Source organism: Amblyraja radiata, chromosome 37 (genome assembly GCF_010909765.2).
Source record: "Amblyraja radiata isolate CabotCenter1 chromosome 37, sAmbRad1.1.pri, whole genome shotgun sequence".
Lineage (NCBI taxonomy): Eukaryota > Metazoa > Chordata > Chondrichthyes > Rajiformes > Rajidae > Amblyraja > Amblyraja radiata.
The window spans coordinates 5,771,077-5,777,403 of NC_045992.1; positions in this window are offsets into that span (position 1 = coordinate 5,771,077).

Here is a 6,327-nt window from a genome sequence, read left to right on the forward strand (position 1 = left end):
CAAGCAAGATACAGAAGTTTGAAAACACATACCTCCAGATTCAGGAACAGTTTCATTCTAGCTGTTAGCAAGCAACTGAACAACCCTCTCATCAGCTGGAGTGCAGTCCTGACCTACCATCTACTTAATTGGAAACCTGTGAACTATTTTTAATCCAACTTTATCTTGCACTAAATGTTGTACCCTTAATTCTTTACCTGCGTATAGTGGACAACTTGATTGGAACATGTATAGTCTTTTTTTTCACTGGATACCACGCAAGCAAAAGCTTTTCATGAACCACGGTACACGAGACAATAATAAACTAAACCAAAAGAAGGCATGAGCTGATCTGAGAGAAGAGAATTGGGACAGCTGAAGAGATAAAGAAAATAGTTTTTTAAATCTTTAAAAACCTGGAAGTAATCATTATTTGACCTCCATGTTCGTTGGGTAATGGGTATATTTTACTTGCTGCAGTTTCAGATGTTGTGCTACCTGGTTGCCATGAAAGCCAACCAAACTGTGTGTTTGCCCCGGCATTCCAGTTTGCGATGAAAACTTAATACAAATTCAACTTTATTCAGGCAGTCTACCAAGAAAACAGAATATAATTCAATTTCTCTTCACAGATGCTTCCTGACCTGCTAAATTCATCCAGTGGTTTGTTTTATGCTCCAGCCTCCAGCATCTGCAGTCTCTTGTGTCAGTTATGGCTCATTAGATTGAGTTTTCACATTTCCAGCTTAGTTTGTTTTCATCTATAATTTCTTTTGATTTCACACATTTATTGGTTCTCTGTAATTAACTGGCCTTCAATGCACCCTTGCACCTGGCTCCACACTCCTTTTGGTATTTAATCTTCCCTGCTGTCCGCAATCACACACCTTCCCCTTTGTTCTTCCTTCTCCACCCTTCCTTTGTCTGCATGTTAATACTTGTTTTCCATATCTTTGCCAAGTTACCTTGTCCTCGCCACATGTGCAGCCTGTCGAGGTGAGTGTATCTAGCATTTTTTGTTCTACTTCAGATTTCCAACATCTGCAGATTTGCTTCTGGACAATAGTGGATGAAATAATTTTAAGTAACATGCCAGTAAAATAAACTAATGAAATGATTGATGATACATTAATCATTGATGATCTTACACCGATAAGATCGTTACTTACTGAGCGTATCTTCCTAATTCCCAGTGTTTCCTGTTCAAACTCTCTATTATAAAATTAATCTTCAGAAATCCACTAGAAAATCATGAAATGACCAGAAGCTGTATTTTTTAAATTCTTATATACTCAGGGTTATAGTCTCCTTTTGGAGACACAAGAGCTGCAAATGCTGGAATCTGAAACAATATACCAAACTGCGGAGGAACTGAGGAGGGTCAGGCAGCATCTGTGGAGGGGAATGAGCAGTCAACATTTTAGGTTCACAGGAAGCCAAAATGTCAACTGTTCATTTCCTGCCACAGATGCTTCCTGATCTGCTGAGTACCACCAGCAGTTTATTATTTGTTATAGTCTTCTTTCTCCTGGTTCTGGTTAGACTAATGTCAAATGTTTGCAGGATATGCAGTCAATCAGACTTTGCCCTATTCTTACCTTTTCTCTATTCCATTACGTTACACACTAATTAGTGCTATATACAACAGTACTGATAACTAATATGCTTAAAGACCAGGTCCATCAATATACATTGTGATTAAATATTCCAGTCTACAGGAATCCGACCCAACTTAATTCTAGAAGCACCCCTTTTAAAACAACAAATCTTGGTTAGCCAGTTCATTATCAGTGTACATTTTGTACATTGGAAAGAAATTGGTCTGCAATATTGAGAGGGAAGTGTGTTAACCTATGTAAAATAAAACAGTCTTTGCCTCTGCTAAAGAAGTATGCAGACGACATTATCCAGACGTACTTCGGATTTATACGCTCATTATTTCACAGTTTAATTCCAAAGTGTAAAGCCTGTGCACTCAATAAGTTCTTAACCTCTAATGAAGTCCATTGCAGAGTGTACAGACATACATACCTGTGAGACATGAGGAGTTCAATCAAAAGTGCATGCAATAATTTCAAGCGCACTTCACAAACAGTCTCTGGAACTAACAACGAGCATTACTGCAACCCTTCGAGTAGTTAGTCACATGTCGCAATACTTAAAATTAACAAGAATTATTTACAACCTATATCACATATACCATGCAAAGTATTAGGCCTTTAGGCCAATTATTAGAACAAAGGACAATAAGAATAAGAAGCCAGATAGCATTTTGAGCCTGTTCATTCAGTGAGATCATGGTTGATCAGTAACTCAACTTTGGTGTGCCTCTTCCCGAGATCCCTTAATCCTTTCACTTAACATATTTTCAAAACTTAAATCATAAAATTAACAATTGGTGTAGCATTAATTGCCTTACAAGTTTATCCTACCCTCTGCATGTAGTTTTATTTGTGAAATATGTAACTTTAATTTTTTGATTGTGCACCCAAGGCCAAAATTACCCAGATTCATGTCAACAATATATGTTTTATTTAATTTGAATATCACATCATGGTGCAAAATTTCAGGAAACATAATCTTCTTTGGTAAGTTATCTCCCGGGAACTGGATATAACACTGGTGAAAAAATCTCTGTTGCATTCCCACCAAGCCAAATCCTATAAAGTGAGATGCCTGGGACTGCTCTCTGCTCCAGGTGCAGTCAAACCAGGGCTTTGCATAGTAGAGTGTAACTTGTGCATCAGTGTGCTCGATGCCAAGTCCAGAATAATCTCTATATCTATCTTTGACATTTTCATGATGTGTGTGTGAATCCTGTACCTTTGGATCTGCACTGCTTGTAGACATTAACCTTTAATTCCAGTAGACAAGAGCAATTTTGAAGAGTTAGGATTACCCAAACACATCACTTAAACACATTGCTGAGACTTTGCACACAACATATCTTAAAGGTTCTATTCTTGACTTGAAAAGCTTTGTGAATATATCAAATATATCGCTCCAAAATTTATTCAACTTTGTACATCCTACAAATGAATGTGTTATATTAACGTTTTGAAACAAACATTTATCGCATCTGGGAGAGACGTTTGGGTAAAATTTATTCAACCTCGTTTTTGAATAATATAGTCTATGTAATAATTTGAATTGAATTAAATTATGTCTTGCATTAATGGAACAATTATGTGTGTTCATCAGATACCTTTCCCATCTATCCTTCGAGATCTTTATCATGGATGGATTATATTTGGAATAATAGTAGAAGATATCAATTTAAATAAAGACTAAAACGTTTTTTTTAATTATGGGCTAATAATTGGAAAGAAATTGATACTTAAATTTTGGAAAAATACAGCTATGCCAACTGTTAAAATGTGGATTAGGAATATGATGGACAGCACGCCTTGAAGAAATGAGACTCCGACTAATAGATAAATATGACCAATTCTTAAGGAGTTGGTCTCCTTTCATCGACTTTTTGGAATCATGTGATGCAGCGGTACCGTAAAGATTGCTGATTTCAGTTCATGCCGTGGATAGATCTACATCTCCGAATAAAGATTTGAAATTTTCTCTTTTAAGGGGCCTTCTCTCCTATTTCTACCTTCTACTTTTTTTATATACACACTTCATGTTTTTCTATTCTCTACCATCTATTTTTCCTCTTTTTCCCCTTTCTATTGTTTTCTTTTTCTTGTCTTGCTTACTTCCTTTTCAAAACATAAAACTAGAGGTTGTACATAGAATGGATTACGGTATGACATAGTTGGCACCTAAAATTAGGTTCCATTGTATTGTTTTGTACTGTATTAACTTCTAATAAAATAAAAAATAAAAAAATTAAAACATATCTTAAAGGATACGTTGCTAAAATAGAACTATTTAATGATGTCTGGTTATTCAAGTGTTTTCGAGTGCACAACCATCACATCAAAAGGCACATAATATCTTCTATATTACTAAAAGTCTGTTCTTGACCGGTTTTGGCGATCTGTGCTGCGATTTCCGAGAGAACGCCGCCACCTACGGCCGTGATTTTTGGCCACCTCGCTCAGAGCCCCCCTCCGCCGCATGTGTGCCGAGGATTTTTCCAGTCAATGAAAAATGACAGAGATATTAATGATTTTACAAAATTCCCCATTCTCTCTGCTACCCCCGCTGGCGGCAGGGGGGATGGACTATAAAACCAGGAAGTGGTGTGCCTCAATTAGTCTGCAAGCTGGAGGAAGGAAGAGGGTCACATTTCTCTGAGCTGTGAATAACACTGAACACATGTCCACACAACTGTGAGTAAGTACCCTTAATGTGGTTTGAAAATGAAAATATGGTTAAAGTAAAAAAGCACTGCCTGCAAATGGTTGTTTGGGGGGGGTTTGGGTTGAAATAAAAATGCCCTCTCTCCCAATAAAGAGAAAAAAGAAAGAACAAAAATAACACCAGAGAAGAGACGCCGAAGCAAAAAATGAAAAAAACAAAAAGGAAAAAACCGAAAAGGAAGAAAAATCCGCCTCCTTTAACCCCTAGAGCCACCAAACTGCTAAAGAAACCACGCCCACCCTCTCTTCCAACCCCCTCTTCCCCCCCCCTCCCCCCCTCTCTTACCCCCCCCCACACTCTCCCCCCATCTCCCTCCTCTGCCCCCCCCTCTTCCCCCCCCCCCCTCTTCTCATCTATACAAATCCCATTGGCCCATATTAGGCACCTATCCTTTAATGCCTTGCTTTTTAAGTGTTTGTTTAATTGCCTCTTAAAAGAAGTAATTGTATCTGATTCCACTACCTCAGTTGCAGATATCAACCACTGAGTAAAAACAACATACCCTTCGGACCCCCTATAAAACATCTACCTCCCAACTTAGAACTAAGTCCTATTGTTTTTGAGAGCCATGTTATAAGATTTATTTTGCCTATCTAGCCATTCCTCACATAATCTTATGCTTCTATTAGGTCACCCTCTTCGTCTCCTTTGTTCCAGTGAAAACAAGCCAATCTCTCTCCATAACTAAAGTCTTCCAATCCAGGCAACATCCTGATAAATCTCCTCTGTGCTCTCTCCAGCAAAATCAATCCGTTCTGCATTCTCCCCAGCACAATCATATCCTACATTACAAACATTACTATACTTAAGAAATAGATAGATAGATATAATTTATTGCCACACAACCAGGGTTGGTGGAAATTTGGGTTGTCAGCAGCAGTACAATAATAAAGAACACACAATAAAACTGTAACACAAACATCCACCACAGCATTCATCACTGTGGTGGAAGGCACAAAAATTTGGCCAGTCCTCCTCCATTTCCCCCCCCCCCCGTGTACAGACTTCACTGGCTGTAAAGTACTTTGGGAAAGTGAGGAAACTGCCAGTCATCTTTCCCAGCATGGAAACACTATCCCATGATCATTGTCTTAAGATTGATTTCTGCATGTTGGCACATTCTGCAATAAAAACACCCACAATCATAACAAATCCTCCAACATTCTTTTGATGTTTTAACCCAGTCTCGCTACCTCTTCCCACTTCATTTCCTCGATTGCCCTTTACAGTAAATGAGTACAGACTTGGAGTTTGATTCAAGGTCTGGCAGTGAGGAAGTAATCACACAGTAGCCCCTGGGAAATAGTAACACCAAGTAATACCACAGAAACCCATTGATCAAAACTAACCCGTGGAAGCAGGCTAATGTGGGGGAAAGAGCAGAGTCAGACTGTCTTCGAATAAAACCATTGCAGAAAGAGTTGTGTGGAATTGTCAGTGATTCACTTCCAAGCATTTGCTCTAAGTTACAATATGTGCTACAATTAAAGCTACACTGCACCACAGACCAATAATGATTGTGTGACCTAAAATAGAACTACATACTCTCAGGCACAGTGAACAGTCCAGCAGAAAAAAATGAAATACAATTATATCTCAGAGGCATGGACATTAACCCTAAAATTGAGCTGCCATGATTAAAATTCTACAATAGAACAATGAGACTTGAATTTGCCTAGTGCTTTTAGGTTCTCTAATGCATTAATCCCTTGTTGAAATCCAGTGAATAGTTATATCCACACGCGGATTCACTGCATGTGGAAGCAAGGCAACGTCAATATCCTGTCCCAGGTCAATATCCCCGGCATTGAGGTCCTAGACAGGCCCAGTCAGCAACATTAGCCAGGCTAGCATCGATTATCTGCCAAGTATAATACTCAAGAAAAATATACTTTATTCCAAGCTCTGTCGTGGGAAAGAATTAGTAGGTTGATAAAGGAAAAGATTCAAGGATGCGTTCAAAGACTCCGTGACAAAATGCTACATCCCCACTGTGTCCATTGGATGTAAAACTACAAGTGTTGAAGC